Source organism: Centruroides sculpturatus, unplaced genomic scaffold (assembly GCF_000671375.1).
Source record: "Centruroides sculpturatus isolate CEXI.00-Female unplaced genomic scaffold, Cexi_2.0 scaffold106, whole genome shotgun sequence".
Taxonomy (NCBI): Eukaryota; Metazoa; Arthropoda; class Arachnida; order Scorpiones; family Buthidae; genus Centruroides; species Centruroides sculpturatus.
This window is the reverse complement of record NW_019384517.1, coordinates 72486-95998: the sequence shown is the minus strand read 5'-3', so window position 1 is coordinate 95998 and position 23513 is coordinate 72486. Positions and strand designations below refer to the sequence as shown.

The window sequence follows — 23513 nt, the reverse complement described above, 5'->3', positions numbered from 1 at the left end:
TGATAATCATTTTTAGTTAAAATTATTAATTTAGTTAGTTAAAAGTCATCATAGCATTAGGGAGTAAATTTTAATTTTTGAATAATAGAAATTTATAATTCTTGTTGATCAGAGTTACAGATTTGAATTTCATACTAGACACATTTTTCTGATATACCAAAATTCAATTTACCATACTTTCCTGTGGATAACACACACTGTATCTATATTTAAAAATCAATTTGTAGGCAAGTGTGAATTATGTAAAGTTGCCATATTTCTATGACTGTATTAAAAGGCAAAAATGATTAATGCTATTATTCTCCAACTTTCACTCCACCCCATCCCATCCCAAAAAAAGTAAATTTGAATAATGTTTTAATTAATATTAAATACAGGTATTCCTTGTAAAACATGGCATTCCTACAACACAGTTTTCTTCAAGAATTAGGGATATCCTTCTGTAAAACACCGTGGTCTTAAAATGCAGTTCAAGAACTAAAGACATCCCATACAAAATGTCACAATTTTTAAGTGCAAACACTGTCATTCTATATTTTATTTTAATTCAAACAAGCATACATGTCTCCTATTTGTCTATGGATTTTAAAATATTGAAATTTCCAATGCTGTTTCATGTCTTACACCCAATTTTCTTTAATGATAACTGATTGTAGAATTTTTATTTTTTGTTGTTCTAGCTTCCTGTTCTAGCTTCCTATTCTAGCTTTCCTATAAATCAGGTGTCACTGGTAATAATGCTCTAAACTCAAAACACTGTCATTGTGTTTTGATTTTATAGATTAAAGAAGTACTGACCTTAAAGATCTCTTAGACAAATGCATACAAATGAAAATATCAGATTTTATTTAAGAAAATAGAGAAAAATCAAGATGTTGCTGATACTTCAGATTAAGGTCAATAGGGAAGCTCAAAAAATGACGATATTTTACCAAAAAGAAAATGTCCTCATTTAATGGTATTTAGCAGTGAAGAAAAAAATTGATAACATGAAATACTTTTGACTGTGATTGTTAGTTGACACACAACTTGTACAGAGGCATTCAAATAGCGCCACTCTCAGAATTCTTGGTTATCCCATGAAGCAGGGCATTTATTTTATAACAAATAGTCTTACAAGCATCATATTATATTATATCATTAGATGAGGTCAAAAATATTATTCCAATAATGTGAGACATGGGTGACTCATTAAGCCCTATCATAATTAAAGTCGATCATGGGCAGTACAAGTCATCTGTGTCTTGTGGCCTTTTTTGCACATGAGGACACTTTTGGTGCAAACACATTGATTCTTTAATGGCCACATTCTATAACATATTTTGTGTACTTGGTTCATCATGAATTAGTTACTTAGTTTTTTTTTCTGTGTCAACATCATATACTGTGTCAGGTTAGTTGTTTTGATATGAATATGGCTTTGGCTACTTTTATTTCATGTTTGGTAAATGGACTGTCATAATACATCTAAATCTTCACACAGCAACAAACCTTTATAATTAAATTAGGTGCTTTCGATCCTGATTGAGATCTGCTTCAGGTCAAATGTTCTAGACAAAAATTTGGAATGCTTAAAGAGCAATTCTAAATTTAAAATTTGCTAAAGATTACATATTCAAACAAATACAAAAATTCCCATCTATGTGTTAATGGTTAAATATTCTAACATGTATAAAAATCACAACTATTAAAAATTAAAATTTGAATACATTAGAATTAAAAAAAAATTAAAATTTGAATACATTAGAATACAATAAAATAAAAATTAAAATTAAAATTAAAAATTAAAATTTGAATACATTAGAATACAATAAAATAAACATTAACATAAAAATTTTGCGTGAATATTGTAACAAATCCTAACAGAAGTAATAGATTTCTATTTGTTACTAATGTTGTTAGGATCGTCAAAGAAAGTCCTCCAGGCATGCAAGGTCCTCCTCAATTAAAATTTATGCATTCCCCTTTAGCTCAGCTTTACATATTTCTAGAGCCTCCAAAATTTTGATCTGCTTGGTGTGAAATGTGCATTTAATGAGGTTGGCTTGAATTTAGCTTCAACACCAGTTTCAGAAGCATATATTGCTATAGCAGTGGTCTGCTTTTTGTTATGTATATTGTATTTATGCTCCACTAGCCATTTTTCAAGAGACTGTTTGGTCAACCTAATTTACATCAGATCTCTGCTAAATCTGTCATCTATAACCAGTATACTGTATACCCCGTGCATTGTAGGTGTTAATGGGTTCTTTGCCTTTTCTTAATATCGAATAAATGGTTGGGTTATACATATGTTATTGCCCACCCTCTATTCATAGCAATTTCTTTATATAGAGCCTTTAACCCCTGGTCATAATCAATTAGTATATGTTGATATGTACTAAATATTTACTATCACCCCTGTTAATATTAGAACCAGTGTGATTATTCATTTTCTTAATATAGTTTTCTGCTAATCTTTGAACCATTGTTCTATGGTATCCATGTACCACTGCTATTTCTTCAATATGTTTTAATTCTTGCATTGTGTCAACGATGTTTGTGCAATGTGTAAATGCTCTTTTTGTGAGGGATCTAAACACTGCTATTTTGTATGTATTCAGATCATTTGAGGCTGCCAGTATGAATAACAGTAGGTACCCTGGTTTATAATAAATGTCCGTTTCAATTTGGCCTGTTTTAAAATAGATATTCGGGTCTAAGAAGTGGGCATGTTTGTCGTTTCATTGTTTGAGGTTAAGTGTGAGACCATAAGGGTTACTATTTATGCATTGTAAGAAGTTATTGATATCAAGCTTAGACCTCCAAATGATTAAGATATCATCAATATACTGCTTGTATGTGATTATCTCTGAGAGGAACGATAGTAGAATCTTATGTTCCAAGGTGAATATGACTAATTCATATAGGTCACCTAATAGGGGGCTGCCCATAGGTACTCCCCTTTTTTGTAAGTAAATTTTGTTATCATATTGAAACAAGAGGTGTAACGTAGTCATAATATATGTTATTTGAAATAATTAGCATGTCACACTAACAGAACATGTCAGAAAACCAAATCAGTATATGGGTGTCTCAAAAAGTTTTGAATCCAAAAACTCATGAGTTGGAGGATTCACTTTGAACCATATTCAGATGAAAAATCTGAATCATTTCCAGGGTCAAAAAATGATGAAGAACTACCTCCTGACACCCCTGATAATAATTCATTGGCCAGTGACAAAGATGATGACAGTAATAATTCCATTGTTCAGCAATCTACTAATATTGTCTGGCAACCAATTGGTTCAACACCTCATAATATTCCACAATTTCAAGGAAATCAAATGTTAAACCTTTGTAACATTAATCTATATGATCTATATGATCCATTGGACATTTTTCAATTTTTTGACAGGGATGATATTTTAGATATAATGATGAATGAGACCAACAGATACACTGAACAATATTTTGCAGGCAAGACGTTGATATCAAAATCTTGTTTGAAAAAAAATGGCACCAATGAAAAACTGTCAAAGTTCCTGGCCATCATGACTTGCATGGGTCTATCTCCCTTGCCAAATGTCAGACTTTATTGTTCTAAAGATTCCTTGTATAAAAACTGCCTTATAAGATTGATCATGTCTTGAGAGAGATTCAAACTTCTGCTGAGTTTTTGGCATTTTTCTAATAATAGTTCATTTGACAAGAGTGACCACCTGTACAAAGTTAGAGAAATTCTCACCAAATTATCTAACAAATTCAAGAATGCTATTACTCCAGGGGCACAGATTGTCATCAACAAAACAATGATTACTTGGCTAGGTCATCTGCTATTTTGGCAGTACATTCCTGAAAAATTACATAGACTTTGATCCCATATTCACAATTTGGGATCAAAGTCTACAAGTTGTGTACACCATGTGGGTACACTTATTTCAGCCAGGTCTACAAGGGTAAATAGATGTCCAATCCTGGAATTTCACAGAGCTACACTGTCTTCTATGCAACTCTGCAGTGGTCTCCCTTTACACTGATAACTTTTACACAAGCATAGATTTAACTCAAGAGGAGTTGAGGGCCAAAAATACAAGACTCATAAAAAACAGACAAGATACTACAAAAGATTTGGTAAAACAGTAACTGAAAAAAGGTTAAGTTTGTGGGCTAGAAGATAATTAAGGATTTTGGGTAATGAAATGGGTGAACAAAAGACCTGTTCATATGCTTTCATCTGTGAAAACACACACTGACACTGGGAAGAAGTCAAAGAAAACCCAAGAGCATGTGCTGAAGCCACAATGTGTCATTAACTACAATTTTGTCAAAAAGGAGTCTTTTAGATCAAATGGCATCCTACTATGCCCCAATCCAAAGAGGCATAAAGTAGTACAGAAAGCTAATAGTGGCTTATTTATTGGGCATTACCATCGTCAATGCCCATTGTATCCATTCCCATTACCATAGTCCAGAACAGATGCCTACCAATGATAAAGTTCTATAAAGTGACGTAAAGAGTTGAAGTCCAATTGTTATTTTATGTTTTGGGTGTATTTTTTAGTTATTTTCTTTTCAGGGACATTTTTGTTTTAAAGTCAGAAACTCCCAAAAAACCACCAAAATATACTAAACTAAAAATTAAAACAAACAAATATTTATTTACATAAGTGACTGATCCTGTAATGCTTCAATATGTAAATAGGGTAATGCGAACTTACATTTGTAAGCAAATAAAAAATGACACACCCGATCAACAGTGTGGTGTAGCTCCCAAAAGTGAACTTCTTTTGAACTGAATTGTCTGGCATTCTTTTTGGTGAAGAAGCAATTACTCAAATTCAAAAGCAAGAAATACATCTCTTATTTGATATAGGTGAAGATTTAATTAATTTTATGTCCCAAACTGGGAAGAAGAATTTCTTTCATTGATTGATTGTTTTTTTACTTGTACATAATTAATTATTCAAAAACTAGTGAAGATCAAACTATATATCTATTACTAACTTCTTGTTTATAATCATTGTTGTTTAATATATATATTATTATATACGTTTATATGTATATATTTGTTCAACCTAATAAATATTATTGTGAATTTTTGCTTATACAAGTGTCATTTTTCAATCATTGTATTTTACTTTCTCATTAAGTCCAGGCCTAGTACTTGATAGAACTCTAATTTTGTGTAACCCTGCTTTTTTGTGGTACGCAGTATGTTACAGAGGTGGCAAAAAAACTAATTAGGGACACTGTTCAGACCACTCTATTGAACCGCCTTGTAGCGATAGGTGCAGCATTCACACCCTGCAGAAGAGAAAAGGTCCGACAAGGAAAGATGTCACCATTGCCAAGGTTGCTATGCAGATACATGGAAAAATGCTAACTACCTTTTGTGTCGACTGTTCTAGATAGTCAATACTTTGATGTTTTCTATTGAAATAAGTTAGACAGTCTGTAACATCCAACTTGATCATAATATACTGTATATTAATGTAAAACATTTTTTGCAAAAGTGAGTTCTGTATTATCATTACAATAACTGAGTTGCTAATGCGTTTCAATTTTTACAATTGTAACCTAATATTTGGTAAATAAACATTGTAAGTATTGTTATTATATACGTTTATATGTATATATTTTTTCAAGTTGACATTCTAAACTGTGTGTTGATGTTAGAAACATAATAAAATCCAATTAGATAACTATTCAACAAGCTTCTTTTTGTTAGATAACATTTAGATTTTGATATTTTTATTCATTTCTGCATTGAATTTGCTATTTTTGCTTTCATAATAGCATGCTAAATCTAATTTCACAGGATACAGACTCATATCTGATACTCCACAGGAACTGTATCAGTCACATTTGCCTCAGGCTATGGCAGAAAAATAAAACATATAGACACATCTACTGAACCCTTTAACAACCATATCATATGTGCAGAAACTGGCCCAAAAGAATGTATTAACGAATCAAAGCCAAACAAGTCACTCATTCCTTATATAGCCCTGTGTTAAAATAAACTTCAAGTCACCTGTGACTCAATTCCCAGAAGACACCTTAATGTTTTTCTACTAGTCTTCAAGGTGTTAACCCCTTCTGGGTTCTTCCTCAGGCTATATTCATCCCGGTGTGGTATGCAATACGTATCTTTTTGGAACCTAACTACCATGTTATATGAGGGATATCTATATTCTGATTATATTTTTCAGATTTTGATTTTAAAATTATAGTTTTCATATTAACTATAAATATTTGCAAATTTTGATTTTAAGTACAGTACTTTAAATTTTATAATTTTTAAAGTACTGTAAATCATAGGTTCCCATGGGAAAGAATATGGATTGATATAAGGATAGGTATACACCTGTGCAGAAATCTGTCACTCTCATCCACCACATTGAAAAATGAAAGGATATAGTTTGTCTTTTATTTTCTCATTTCAATAAAGGATAAGAACAGTTTAGCTAAAATAAAGGATTGTCTTTTGAAATAGAGAATGTCTTGCAACTCTAGGGTTATGTGCTGAGATGATGTAGCTTATCTTCTGATTTCAAACTGCAATTATGAACTCATTCATTAGCTTTTCCTTTGTCTAAAATTTATTATGAAGAGCATCTTTAATTTATTTATCTTTAAATAAATTATAAATCTAAAATTTATTATCTTTAAACAAAGTGAAAAATTCTTTGAATGATAAACTGCATTGATCTTCAACCACAATTTTTTCCAAAACCATCAAAAGATATGTAACCTTTTATTCTCTTCTATTCATTTTCTATACATCATTCCATGATTTAATTGATATTATTACACACTTCTATTTAAACTTTTATAACAAAGGCTGATAAATTTCTGATAATTTCCCTTTTCTATATAACTCTCAGAAAACTATTTAAAAGCTTCTGTTTAGAATCCAATTGTCAAGTTTGTCCTATTTTAGTTCACTACAGGAAATAGAAGATGAACAATCAACTCTCAAATTCACATCATTGGGTATTATTTGACATTAAAATTTGTTCTATTTAATTTTATCATTCATTATTATTTGATAAATAAAACAGAAAAGAAGCAAAATAAAAAATTTTTATTATTCAGCAGTTACAAAATTTTCGACACAGTTTAGGACATTACATGTCAAATATCCAGTTTCTTCTGTTTCATTTATTTTATAATTACAGTACATCTACAATGAATAGATATATAGAGGCAACTTTCTCAATGAAAAAGGTAAATTGAGATATGTGAAAAATACACGAAAATAAACTAAAAAGTTTTAAAGTAAGCACTTATGTTTCTTTTATTTATTATTTTTATTATTTATTAAAGTTACTTCCTGGTAGATATTTCTGGTTTCAGTATGTTTATTCACCTTTCTTACTCAAGGATTCTTCAGATTAAAATTTTATTACAAATTGGAACAGCAGTTAATCAAATAGATTTTAATTTAACATTCAGAACTATATACAAATTGATGCATTTGTTCAGAATATAAATTATATACAATAAATTAATATTACATATTTACTTGACACTAATGATGGAAAAAGTCATCAATCATCAGTTTGTTTATTTTTGTTTTTTCTTGTGTTTCATGATACTATTCTTTATCACATTCAACTTTACTTAATGACAAATATTTTTGAATTACAGTCAAACCTCAGTTTACAAATTTAATTCATTCCTAAAAGTTGTTCAGAAACCAATTTGTTCTCAAACCAAAACAAATTTTCCCATAAGAAACAATATAAAATGGATTATTCCATTCCTGACAACCCAAAACCTTTTTAGCTGTACTTCATGCATAAAATGCCTGTAAATGCAATATAATATATATATATATTACTTTATTTATATCTATACCTATATTTATTCTATATACAGTATATATTAAAAGCAGAATGTTCTATCACTGCCAACCTAAATCAAAACTAACACTTGACAAAGAAGTGCTATAAATAGAGACTCAACTCTGACTGCCAAGATGAAATATAACCAAATCTATCAAGACTAACAAGTACTTTATCCACACTTTCCAAAATATTATGTTTTAATTTGATTTTAATTTTAAATAAATCATAAATAAATAAATATTATGTTTTGAAAAGTTTTAGCTTTTGAATGTAGCTGTATTCCAATTTTTAAAAATTTAAACGATGTTCAATACAAAGATCATTTATATCAGGGGTGGCCAATCTGCGGCTCGCGAGCCACATGCGGCTCTTCGAAGGATTATTTGTGGCTCTCGATAAATGTACTGTACCCGAGTTCCCTTTTCATTTTTGTGTTATTATATTTTAAAAAATTATTATCGTCTGTATGTGTTTCAAATGTCTTTTAAATTACTAACAAAAAATATGAAAGACTAAGTGCAACGTTGTAACAAATTTCATTTCCGTCCAAGTTAAGAATGATATGACTCATCGAAAACTGCGCGAACGAACATAAACAGTGGCGTAATCGTCCGTTATCGACCGACTCCAGACCAATTTTGAATTTGTAAACTGTCATTGCAATGGACAGTTGACATTGTGCTCTGGAGGAAACAAGTTGTATCACTCTTGCTACAGATATATTTTGTAATTGGAATTTTTTGCATACCTTTAATTGCGGCTCGCGAAAAATTTTAATTTTGAAAAATGGCTCGGACTATCAAGGAGCTTGGCCACCCCTGATTTATATATTGTAATACATAACAATCTTTGTATTGAACATCATTTAAATTTTTAAAAATTGGAACACAGCTACATTCAAAACATAGAATTGTTTTTCTGTTTGGTGCATTCTTATGCACCAAACAGAAAAACAGGGCCTCTGAAAGACAACCAAAAACATTTGAACATTAAAATTTATTTGTTCATTATATGCTGGAATTCGCATTTAGGTGTCAAGTTGTTTGTTTAGTATACAGTTCCAGTTTGTGTGCCAGTTTTTTATGTATGATAAACAGGGATGTTCATAACCCAAGGTGTAATTGTATAGTATACATTTTCCATAATTAAATCACATACAAGCATGTTTTGTTTACTATGTAAATGGAAAAGCAGAGTTTATCACAAACACTGAATGAAAATGGAGTGAACAAAATGAATCTCTACATCCAGCATGAAAAAATCCTTCATAAAAGCTAAGTCAATCAAAAGAGAATTCCCTAGCCATCATTTCACAATATCTCAAAGATCCTATTTTTATCGCATTTCCTGAAATATTGATAATTTTGAATATTTACTTCATGTTGATTTCCTTAATTTTAAAAATGCTTTTAAAAGATTACTATATAATTCTTAATTTATGCATTTTTTTGCTGTTGACTTAAGAAAAATAATAAAATTAACATTTTTTTAATTTCTAATGTTTTATTTATTGTATTTTATGTACATGTATCTATTTGGGTTTTATCGTTAATGTGGGGAGGAGTTCTATTGTCAGATATTTCCTATGGTAAGTAAGATAAATAAATTTACACAACACTGTATTTCATAAAATAATTAGCCAAAGCATTTAACAAAACTAGAGACTGTTTCAATACTTTTGCAACAAGTTTCCCAAACTCTCAGGAAAAATTTATATTTGTAAAACCTAAAAGAAATAAAATAAAAAAAATTAACATATAAACAATTTGAAAAAAAGTAATAAAAGTTAAGGCTTCAGAAATGTTGCATCAATTTTTCTTAGGAACAAAAAACCTCATATCAATGTTGCTATAGAAATTTCAAAAGTCAGGATAAAATGTAAGTTAAAAAATGTATTTCTTGCATTTCCATTTAAAATGAAAAGCAGTTTGGGAATATCTATCATATCTAAATTCCCAAGAAAAATTTCATCAATATGTAAAATAGATAAAACAAAAATACTGGAAATAGTGGAATGTGAGTATAATGGCTAACTGGGCACCAGATATCTGGGTGACAAATAATAGACAAAATACAAAATTTTTTTATTCTTTTCTTTATTAAAATCACCATTATTTTCTATTGATCTACTACCAGGAAATTTAAATAATATTTTTTAAGAAATGAGTTAAAAGAACGATTTTGTAATTAACAAACATATTTATACATACCTTATTTATTTATTTATTTTTACAAGTAAATAAAAAAGTCTCGAAGGATGATCAGTATCTACCCCAAAATTAACAAATATACATCGAAACAAAGACAACAATTACATAAAATTAAAAATGCATTACATTATACATTGAAACAAAAAGTATAAAGTGCTTTGAAAGAATTTGATTTCAAAGAACTGCTTTTCTTTCATGTGCTTTGTTAACTGCTAAGGACATAAAAGAATTAACAATGCTACAGTACATTATTTGAAAACATTTCCTTTTCCTAAGTTGGAAATAACTCTTAACATACATATATTTATATATATTTTACCAATATCTATACTAATATTATAAAAAGGTAATGTTTGTAAGTTTGGATGTAGCAGGTAATCTCTGAAACTACTCATCTGATTTCAAAAATTCTTTCAGTTTACGTCAATGAGAATGTATACTAAGAAAGGATTTTTCGAAAAATTCCCCCCTGGGGAAAGTGTTATACATTTATAATAGATACATTTTGAGCCACAACAATGCGTGGGGTCTGTTAGTTTACAATAAATAAATAAAAAATATCCACAAAATCATATGCTTGCTAAGCAAACAAAAAGTTTCTGTTGCCCAGATGATGATCATTCAGTTAACAGTGGTCCACTGTTAACTGAACTATCATCTTGACTATCGCCTATTGTGAATCACCCAGTTGACTATCACCCAGTAATGTACATTGACTAACTATTATTGATATATTAGAAGAGTGTACAGAAGATATACACAAAAAGAAACCCCATAAAATGATATTTCAAAGTCAAGAAGGTATAACATCCTCTAATAAAGAATGATAAGACTAAATTGATTTAAAATTTTATTTTAATGTTATCCTGTATTTTGAATGCACATTTCTATTTTTTTTTTTTGAACATCCATGTATCTGGAATTAAATATAAGTTAATATATTTAATTCCATGATTCATTCAGAAAAAACATTCCAATAAGAACAAAGGCCTTTGTTCTTAATGAAATGTTTTTTTCTGAAGATGATTGTTTAAAACAACAGAAAATGTTAGAATAGTTATATATACTGCATTAAAAAGTTTTGGAGTGAGTATTCTAAATCCATACAATGCCTCTTAAGGTCATTTCCATTCATCATCATTAATATAGGAATATTGTAAAGAAAACCAAAAAGGCAATATGCTCTTCTCAATTTGTTTAAGTCTTTCTTCTGTAGAGATTATTCCTTGATCTACTTTTGCTAAAGAATAGTTCCTATAAAAATTTGTTTTGGGAGTATTCGTACACACATCCATTTCTTCAAATAAACATTTTTGTTTTCTTGATCTGAGTTCTTTGAATACAAGAGGAATGTCACATTTTGTACAAATTTCATTTGCTATTAATTTTGATTTTAGGAAACTATTTTCTCTAAAATTTTTAAAATAATGTATTGATCCCTTTAACAGTGATATTACTAAACTTATGCAAAAATTTGATACTGATTTATTTAGTGCAATTTACTATTATTATCATTAATTAATACTTACTTATCATTAAATACTTTTATGTTTAGTTCTTTTAAATGATTACCATTTTTTGTTCTACAAATGCCTAAATATGATGGAGAGAACTATTGTGATTCAATGAATTTCCTATGGATTGCAACTCCTAATTACCATTTAAAGGCTGGATGGTGTAAAAAAAATCAAAAATTAAAGTTCTTAAAGGCGGGCCCCAGACAAATGTTGCAGTTGCTCAGCTCTAATGGTGGTAATAACAGCAAATATTAAAATGAAAACCAAATTAATTAAAACTTCGGTTATTTTAGCCTACCATTATCGTATTTATTGTGATACTTTGATGGTATGAAATGGCACAATTGCATTAGTCAGATAGACAAAAATTGATTTTTTCAACAGAAAACAGGCATTGATGTTCATGTGCAAAATAAGCTAATTCAAGATATTCAAAGTTTTCTAATGTTAACTTAATCATGTAATTCACAGATGAATATGAAATGGCAATCAGTCAACCAATCAAATTTATTAAAAAATAGACCTAATATTTAAACTTGGCACACTCAAAAATGTCTAAAAACATATTTTGTGCTCACTGGTAACTTTGTATTAAGTAATCTTCCTATTCAAATTCTACACTCTCACTGGTCTGATAAAAAGGGTGTCTTATTGCAGGATGAAGTTAATCTGACCAAAGCAGTCATTGACCTCCTCCTGGATGAGAGGACAGTCCCTAAAAAGTTTCATTGTATTTGCTCAAACTGAGTTGAAATGTTTAAAGAACAAACTAACTTACTTTACTTAGAATATATAGTACAGTCAACCCCCCTATAACACGGTAGATATGTTCCTTTCTTTATGAAATTCATTTTTTAAAGTCCTTAAATACATGAGCCAATCACAGCCCGGCACATATGCGGTTTACGGACTACAGCTGTTTGAAAAGTTTTCTTCCATAAAATTAATCAATTCTACACTAATTTGACTCAACATTTCTAAAACATGTATAATTTTTTGGTAATAATTCATATAAACTATGCTATAAACAAAAAATTGTAGGATTACATACTGAGTGTGCACCGTTTGACGTTGCCATTGCTTAAGCTTGTTTTCATCGCGGAGCAGCGCACCAAATGGCGGGCACATTTTCTGATAAGTTATTTTTCTGCGAAAAATTCGTTGAACTTTGGAGACACCATTAATAGAAATAATTTTTATGGCTGTTAAATAATAAATGGTTTTTAGCAGGTCCATTGCTCATTTAAACTCCACAGTTTGTGCAATATCCGCTATTGGTCTAGATTCAACCAATCCTGTTGCAACACGAGTTGGCGATGACGTTTTACTGAATTATACGAGTCTCTTTTAGCATGTTTATACGAATACAGTCGCAATTTTTTCACCGTTATATACAAATTCGAATTATATGAACCCGTTTTATAGGGGTCTACTGTATGTAAAGAAGAAAAATACCAATTAAAAATGTAATTATGACCTAAATGATTAAAATTATATTTTTATGTAAATGTAAAATAATTCAAATTAATTTAAAATCTAAACCTTTTCAATGTGTAACCTGACCAAAAAAAAAAATACTGAAAGTAAAAACAAACAAAAAAAAAACATTTTCTTTGTTCTTTAACTCCCTCACTAAGTATTAAAGTTTGATTTTAATTAGGTTACAATTTGAAAAAATTGTAGATCTATAAATTCCCACTGTCATCCATCTGTCTTTCCTTAATCTAGAGAACAGAGTTAGAAAGACAAGACCAGATAAGTAAACCTTAGGGCAGGAAGCCCTGATTAACTATTTACAAACTTCTGATGCAAACCAAATCATCATGTCACAATAATCTATTAACATTTTACATAAATTGAGCCCCTTTGTGTTATTCTAACATATTCAAGCAGCACACCACATGCCATAATTTTAATCACATACACTGAACCAATTTATGGTGTGGTACGATTGACTAACAAATACAAAAACAAACGTTTTCAAACCCTTTCGAACACCCATGCCATAATTTCCACTTTGCTAAAATTTCCTAAAAGTAAATAAAGTATAAATTATGCAAAATTTAATGAAAAATTTTATTAACATCATTTTCAATTACATACACAAATATTTTTAACTATATAAAGATTTTTAAAACTGAACATAAAACCCAAAATATAAATGCTTAAAAGGTTTTAGGAGTCAGAAGTACAAGAGTGGATCCTTAAGTCCTGTTCCTGAATGAAATACCAAGCAAAGAGCACAATTAAATACCTCCAAAAAAAAAAATATGAATCCAAGAGAAAGAAATCCACAAGGATTTGGAGGTAACTTTTAGGTGAAACTTTGAAGGAATTTTAGGTTATGCTGTTTCACATGACTTAACCCAGCAATAGGTATGTTTCATACTTGATGTTCTTCCTTACATACTTAAAAAAATTAAATAAAATGGAAACAATACAAAAAAATTTGTGCTTACTTAGTAAATATATACTTTAATATCTATATGTATAAATATAAATTAAAAAGAAAAATTTATATACATAATACTAATGCATTATTTAACCTTGCTAATGCAATGTGTGCATGCATACTTCAAATATTTTAGGCATGTGGGTGTTTTGCAGTTTATAAAAAACAATGTAGTTTGGAGGCAGATGTTTGCACCATTTACTTTGCCCATCTCTACCCTTATAACTTTTTCCATTCGCATCTGAGTCCACTTCTACACTTTTTCTCTCTATTGTCACCAGTCTTCTATTTTAGTATCAGTGTCATTGTTTAAAATGTGATTATTATCCATTTCACTCCCTTCTGTATCACAACTTTTATCTTCATCACTGCTTTGTAGCAAAATCCCAAAAATTCTCTACTCGTCATTCAATGGAAGAAAATTCTTTTGCACCTATAGAAAGAAAATGGCCAATATGTAAATGTTCAAAATAACACTTGTACACAAGCCTAAAATCTTGCAAATAACAACATTTACAAATAAACATTACATTAAAAATTATACTTACCATGCTTTCATTTCTACAGAAACTACCACTTGATGTCTTGGATGGTGGCAGTCACCCCATCCAGTATCGGTATTCCTTCCTTTCATCTTTTTCTCACAAAAAGTACACAAATGTTAAATAATTAGGACACTAACGTTCACAAGTACTTACAGGAAAGGTACTGAAGTGCCCAAAAAATTCAAACTGACATTTATACACCGTATGCATTAAAATATCACTGGGATGACTCAGCCACCCATGAGTCCAATCCCAGGTTAAATGATGGTGTTGTGAATTTAAACATTGTAGAACGTCATGTATAGTGAAAATGGTGGCAGTCTATTCTGAGTCATAACAGTCACTTAATGTTGACAAAGTGAATAATTTAACATTCCACTATACCTTTAAAATGCAGTAGACTGCATTTTAAAGGTATAGTGGAATGTAGTAATTAATAATGCAGTTAGAGATTTAATAAGTGAATAATTTAATACTATAGAATTGAAAAAAAAAATACAGTTCAGGAAACTGGCTTTCATATCATACCGTACATGATATTTTAACTACAGTAGAGCGTCGGAAGTCGGTTATCTGAAACAATTCCAGTCAGCAAATTTAAATTTTCGCTAGTGCTGTGGCGCTGCAATCTTTGGCTATATCTTGGGCTACTCCAATATTTTTTGTTGATGTGTGTGTTTTAGCTGGCAGCACTGGCACTTTTGTGTGGTGTTTTTCCGGGGACCATGTGTCATGCTGAATCGAACATTTTTGATACTAGATTAACTTCTAAACTATAATTTTTTTGTTTTTATATTTTTCAATATATTTATTTTGTTTGTAAAAAATAAAGAAATAATTTTTAACAATACAATAGCCACGATTATTATTTTGAAACGTTTACATTAGGCTTAACATTGACAAAAATTCAACGAGAAGCAACACGCAACTGAGAAAAATTTCAATATGGGATAGATTAATATATTTTTTTTGTACATAATCGGTTATCCGAAAAATAAGTTATCTGAACATCCCCAGTCCCCAATTGATTTGGATAAACAACACACTACTGTATTAGGTTGTTTTCTGTGAGAGGTTGACCATAACCAACTCACAGAAAATAAACTAATACAATGGAGGTTCCTTATTATAACTTTACAAATATTTTAACTAAATATTTGAAAAAATTTCTAGAAAATGGCACTTTGAATATTAACCATATCACAGAAGCAATGTCACATTGCAATTTTAGTGTCTTTTAGACAAGTATAGAGAGAATAAGCAGAACTTTCTTGATAGATTGGTAACTATGGATGGAATGTGGGTTCATCATTATGACCCTGAAAGTAGATTTCAAAGCATGGAATGGAAGCACCATGGTTTCCCTTGTAAATTCAAAATTCAACAATCTAAAGTTGTTAAATCAAGATAAAGTTGTTAAATCAAGATAAAGTTCTGATCTCTGTTTTTTGGTAGACGCAGGAAGCCTTATTACTTGTTGTTTAAAGAAAGGGTTCACAGTAACAGAAATATATTACACTCAAATTGAGTTAGTGAGTTGTAAGTTAATTAGTTAACAATTAATGAAAAACTGGAAAATTGAAAAAAGATATGCTATTCCATCAGAATAATGCAACAAGTCATACATCATTTGTTGCTATAGCTGCTATTAAGCAGTATTTCAGTTGGTTGTACTGTACATCTGTCTTATTCACCAGATCTAGTCCCTAGTAATTTCAGGCTGTTTCTCAATTCAAAGAATATCTCAGCAGAAAGAAATTTTTAAGTGATGATGTGATATATATACAGTCAACCTCTCTATAACACTGTTGATAATTCCGTTTTATATGAATTCCATGTTGTATGAGTCACTTACATTTTACAAATACGTGAGCTGTTCACAGCCCGGCACACATATTTGTATTGGGTTGTTTGGAAAGTAAGTTCGTTTTTTCCGTGGAAAAAAATGCAATATTATGATAATAAANCTGTCATTGCAATGGACAGTTGACATTGTGCTCTGGAGGAAACAAGTTGTATCACTCTTGCTACAGATATATTTTGTAATTGGAATTTTTTGCATACCTTTAATTGCGGCTCGCGAAAAATTTCAATTTTGAAAAATGGCTCGGACTATCAAGGAGCTTGGCCACCCCTGATTTATATATTGTAATACATAACAATCTTTGTATTGAACATCATTTAAATTTTTAAAAATTGGAACACAGCTACATTCAAAACATAGAATTGTTTTTCTGTTTGGTGCATTCTTATGCACCAAACAGAAAAACAGGGCCTCTGAAAGACAACCAAAAACATTTGAACATTAAAATTTATTTGTTCATTATATGCTGGAATTCGCATTTAGGTGTCAAGTTGTTTGTTTAGTATACAGTTCCAGTTTGTGTGCCAGTTTTTTATGTATGATAAACAGGGATGTTCATAACCCAAGGTGTAATTGTATAGTATACATTTTCCATAATTAAATCACATACAAGCATGTTTTGTTTACTATGTAAATGGAAAAGCAGAGTTTATCACAAACACTGAATGAAAATGGAGTGAACAAAATGAATCTCTACATCCAGCATGAAAAAATCCTTCATAAAAGCTAAGTCAATCAAAAGAGAATTCCCTAGCCATCATTTCACAATATCTCAAAGATCCTATTTTTATCGCATTTCCTGAAATATTGATAATTTTGAATATTTACTTCATGTTGATTTCCTTAATTTTAAAAATGCTTTTAAAAGATTACTATATAATTCTTAATTTATGCATTTTTTTGCTGTTGACTTAAGAAAAATAATAAAATTAACATTTTTTTAATTTCTAATGTTTTATTTATTGTATTTTATGTACATGTATCTATTTGGGTTTTATCGTTAATGTGGGGAGGAGTTCTATTGTCAGATATTTCCTATGGTAAGTAAGGTAAATAAATTTACACAACACTGTATTTCATAAAATAATTAGCCAAAGCATTTAACAAAACTAGAGACTGTTTCAATACTTTTGCAACAAGTTTCCCAAACTCTCAGGAAAAATTTATATTTGTAAAACCTAAAAGAAATAAAATAAAAAAAATTAACATATAAACAATTTGAAAAAAAGTAATAAAAGTTAAGGCTTCAGAAATGTTGCATCAATTTTTCTTAGGAACAAAAAACCTCATATCAATGTTGCTATAGAAATTTCAAAAGTCAGGATAAAATGTAAGTTAAAAAATGTATTTCTTGCATTTCCATTTAAAATGAAAAGCAGTTTGGGAATATCTATCATATCTAAATTCCCAAGAAAAATTTCATCAATATGTAAAATAGATAAAACAAAAATACTGGAAATAGTGGAATGTGAGTATAATGGCTAACTGGGCACCAGATATCTGGGTGACAAATAATAGACAAAATACAAAATTTTTTTATTCTTTTCTTTATTAAAATCACCATTATTTTCTATTGATCTACTACCAGGAAATTTAAATAATATTTTTTAAGAAATGAGTTAAAAGAACGATTTTGTAATTAACAAACATATTTATACATACCTTATTTATTTATTTATTTTTACAAGTAAATAAAAAAGTCTCGAAGGATGATCAGTATCTACCCCAAAATTAACAAATATACATCGAAACAAAGACAACAATTACATAAAATTAAAAATGCATTACATTATACATTGAAACAAAAAGTATAAAGTGCTTTGAAAGAATTTGATTTCAAAGAACTGCTTTTCTTTCATGTGCTTTGTTAACTGCTAAGGACATAAAAGAATTAACAATGCTACAGTACATTATTTGAAAACATTTCCTTTTCCTAAGTTGGAAATAACTCTTAACATACATATATTTATATATATTTTACCAATATCTATACTAATATTATAAAAAGGTAATGTTTGTAAGTTTGGATGTAGCAGGTAATCTCTGAAACTACTCATCTGATTTCAAAAATTCTTTCAGTTTACGTCAATGAGAATGTATACTAAGAAAGGATTTTTCGAAAAATTCCCCCCTGGGGAAAGTGTTATACATTTATAATAGATACATTTTGAGCCACAACAATGCGTGGGGTCTGTTAGTTTACAATAAATAAATAAAAAATATCCACAAAATCATATGCTTGCTAAGCAAACAAAAAGTTTCTGTTGCCCAGATGATGATCATTCAGTTAACAGTGGTCCACTGTTAACTGAACTATCATCTTGACTATCGCCTATTGTGAATCACCCAGTTGACTATCACCCAGTAATGTACATTGACTAACTATTATTGATATATTAGAAGAGTGTACAGAAGATATACACAAAAAGAAACCCCATAAAATGATATTTCAAAGTCAAGAAGGTATAACATCCTCTAATAAAGAATGATAAGACTAAATTGATTTAAAATTTTATTTTAATGTTATCCTGTATTTTGAATGCACATTTCTATTTTTTTTTTTGGAACATCCATGTATCTGGAATTAAATATAAGTTAATATATTTAATTCCATGATTCATTCAGAAAAAACATTCCAATAAGAACAAAGGCCTTTGTTCTTAATGAAATGTTTTTTTCTGAAGATGATTGTTTAAAACAACAGAAAATGTTAGAATAGTTATATATACTGCATTAAAAAGTTTTGGAGTGAGTATTCTAAATCCATACAATGCCTCTTAAGGTCATTTCCATTCATCATCATTAATATAGGAATATTGTAAAGAAAACCAAAAAGGCAATATGCTCTTCTCAATTTGTTTAAGTCTTTCTTCTGTAGAGATTATTCCTTGATCTACTTTTGCTAAAGAATAGTTCCTATAAAAATTTGTTTTGGGAGTATTCGTACACACATCCATTTCTTCAAATAAACATTTTTGTTTTCTTGATCTGAGTTCTTTGAATACAAGAGGAATGTCACATTTTGTACAAATTTCATTTGCTATTAATTTTGATTTTAGGAAACTATTTTCTCTAAAATTTTTAAAATAATGTATTGATCCCTTTAACAGTGATATTACTAAACTTATGCAAAAATTTGATACTGATTTATTTAGTGCAATTTACTATTATTATCATTAATTAATACTTACTTATCATTAAATACTTTTATGTTTAGTTCTTTTAAATGATTACCATTTTTTGTTCTACAAATGCCTAAATATGATGGAGAGAACTATTGTGATTCAATGAATTTCCTATGGATTGCAACTCCTAATTACCATTTAAAGGCTGGATGGTGTAAAAAAAATCAAAAATTAAAGTTCTTAAAGGCGGGCCCCAGACAAATGTTGCAGTTGCTCAGCTCTAATGGTGGTAATAACAGCAAATATTAAAATGAAAACCAAATTAATTAAAACTTCGGTTATTTTAGCCTACCATTATCGTATTTATTGTGATACTTTGATGGTATGAAATGGCACAATTGCATTAGTCAGATAGACAAAAATTGATTTTTTCAACAGAAAACAGGCATTGATGTTCATGTGCAAAATAAGCTAATTCAAGATATTCAAAGTTTTCTAATGTTAACTTAATCATGTAATTCACAGATGAATATGAAATGGCAATCAGTCAACCAATCAAATTTATTAAAAAATAGACCTAATATTTAAACTTGGCACACTCAAAAATGTCTAAAAACATATTTTGTGCTCACTGGTAACTTTGTATTAAGTAATCTTCCTATTCAAATTCTACACTCTCACTGGTCTGATAAAAAGGGTGTCTTATTGCAGGATGAAGTTAATCTGACCAAAGCAGTCATTGACCTCCTCCTGGATGAGAGGACAGTCCCTAAAAAGTTTCATTGTATTTGCTCAAACTGAGTTGAAATGTTTAAAGAACAAACTAACTTACTTTACTTAGAATATATAGTACAGTCAACCCCCCTATAACACGGTAGATATGTTCCTTTCTTTATGAAATTCATTTTTTAAAGTCCTTAAATATATGAGCCAATCACAGCCCGGCACATATGCGGTTTACGGACTACAGCTGTTTGAAAAGTTTTCTTCCATAAAATTAATCAATTCTACACTAATTTGACTCAACATTTCTAAAACATGTATAATTTTTTGGTAATAATTCATATAAACTATGCTATAAACAAAAAATTGTAGGATTACATACTGAGTGTGCACCGTTTGACGTTGCCATTGCTTAAGCTTGTTTTCATCGCGGAGCAGCGCACCAAATGGCGGGCACATTTTCTGATAAGTTATTTTTCTGCGAAAAATTCGTTGAACTTTGGAGACACCATTAATAGAAATAATTTTTATGGCTGTTAAATAATAAATGGTTTTTAGCAGGTCCATTGCTCATTTAAACTCCACAGTTTGTGCAATATCCGCTATTGGTCTAGATTCAACCAATCCTGTTGCAACACGAGTTGGCGATGACGTTTTACTGAATTATACGAGTCTCTTTTAGCATGTTTATACGAATACAGTCGCAATTTTTTCACCGTTATATACAAATTCGAATTATATGAACCCGTTTTATAGGGGTCTACTGTATGTAAAGAAGAAAAATACCAATTAAAAATGTAATTATGACCTAAATGATTAAAATTATATTTTTATGTAAATGTAAAATAATTCAAATTAATTTAAAATCTAAACCTTTTCAATGTGTAACCTGACCAAAAAAAAAAATACTGAAAGTAAAAACAAACAAAAAAAAAACATTTTCTTTGTTCTTTAACTCCCTCACTAAGTATTAAAGTTTGATTTTAATTAGGTTACAATTTGAAAAAATTGTAGATCTATAAATTCCCACTGTCATCCATCTGTCTTTCCTTAATCTAGAGAACAGAGTTAGAAAGACAAGACCAGATAAGTAAACCTTAGGGCAGGAAGCCCTGATTAACTATTTACAAACTTCTGATGCAAACCAAATCATCATGTCACAATAATCTATTAACATTTTACATAAATTGAGCCCCTTTGTGTTATTCTAACATATTCAAGCAGCACACCACATGCCATAATTTTAATCACATACACTGAACCAATTTATGGTGTGGTACGATTGACTAACAAATACAAAAACAAACGTTTTCAAACCCTTTCGAACACCCATGCCATAATTTCCACTTTGCTAAAATTTCCTAAAAGTAAATAAAGTATAAATTATGCAAAATTTAATGAAAAATTTTATTAACATCATTTTCAATTACATACACAAATATTTTTAACTATATAAAGATTTTTAAAACTGAACATAAAACCCAAAATATAAATGCTTAAAAGGTTTTAGGAGTCAGAAGTACAAGAGTGGATCCTTAAGTCCTGTTCCTGAATGAAATACCAAGCAAAGAGCACAATTAAATACCTCCAAAAAAAAAAATATGAATCCAAGAGAAAGAAATCCACAAGGATTTGGAGGTAACTTTTAGGTGAAACTTTGAAGGAATTTTAGGTTATGCTGTTTCACATGACTTAACCCAGCAATAGGTATGTTTCATACTTGATGTTCTTCCTTACATACTTAAAAAAATTAAATAAAATGGAAACAATACAAAAAAATTTGTGCTTACTTAGTAAATATATACTTTAATATCTATATGTATAAATATAAATTAAAAAGAAAAATTTATATACATAATACTAATGCATTATTTAACCTTGCTAATGCAATGTGTGCATGCATACTTCAAATATTTTAGGCATGTGGGTGTTTTGCAGTTTATAAAAAACAATGTAGTTTGGAGGCAGATGTTTGCACCATTTACTTTGCCCATCTCTACCCTTATAACTTTTTCCATTCGCATCTGAGTCCACTTCTACACTTTTTCTCTCTATTGTCACCAGTCTTCTATTTTAGTATCAGTGTCATTGTTTAAAATGTGATTATTATCCATTTCACTCCCTTCTGTATCACAACTTTTATCTTCATCACTGCTTTGTAGCAAAATCCCAAAAATTCTCTACTCGTCATTCAATGGAAGAAAATTCTTTTGCACCTATAGAAAGAAAATGGCCAATATGTAAATGTTCAAAATAACACTTGTACACAAGCCTAAAATCTTGCAAATAACAACATTTACAAATAAACATTACATTAAAAATTATACTTACCATGCTTTCATTTCTACAGAAACTACCACTTGATGTCTTGGATGGTGGCAGTCACCCCATCCAGTATCGGTATTCCTTCCTTTCATCTTTTTCTCACAAAAAGTACACAAATGTTAAATAATTAGGACACTAACGTTCACAAGTACTTACAGGAAAGGTACTGAAGTGCCCAAAAAATTCAAACTGACATTTATACACCGTATGCATTAAAATATCACTGGGATGACTCAGCCACCCATGAGTCCAATCCCAGGTTAAATGATGGTGTTGTGAATTTAAACATTGTAGAACTTCATGTATAGTGAAAATGGTGGCAGTCTATTCTGAGTCATAACAGTCACTTAATGTTGACAAAGTGAATAATTTAACATTCCACTATACCTTTAAAATGCAGTAGACTGCATTTTAAAGGTATAGTGGAATGTAGTAATTAATAATGCAGTTAGAGATTTAATAAGTGAATAATTTAATACTATAGAATTGAAAAAAAAAATACAGTTCAGGAAACTGGCTTTCATATCATACCGTACATGATATTTTAACTACAGTAGAGCGTCGGAAGTCGGTTATCTGAAACAATTCCAGTCAGCAAATTTAAATTTTCGCTAGTGCTGTGGCGCTGCAATCTTTGGCTATATCTTGGGCTACTCCAATATTTTTTGTTGATGTGTGTGTTTTAGCTGGCAGCACTGGCACTTTTGTGTGGTGTTTTTCCGAGGACTGTGTGTCGTGCTGAATCGAACTTTTTTGATACTAGATTAACTTCTAAAGTATAATTTTTTTTGTTTTTATATTTTTCAATATATTTATTTTGTTTGTAAAAAATAAAGAAATAATTTTAACGATACAATAGCCACGATTATTATTTTGAAAAGTTTACATTAGGCTTAACATCGACGAAAATTCAACGC

At 29.7% G+C, this 23513-nt stretch overlaps 1 protein-coding gene across 1 annotated transcript in view; it reads right to left on the bottom strand.

Moving 5' to 3' along the window:
* LOC111622618 (vacuolar protein sorting-associated protein 13-like) overlaps positions 1-23513 on the bottom strand; it is a 435263-nt gene that overhangs the window by 405323 nt on the left and 6427 nt on the right. The window lies entirely within an intron of this gene.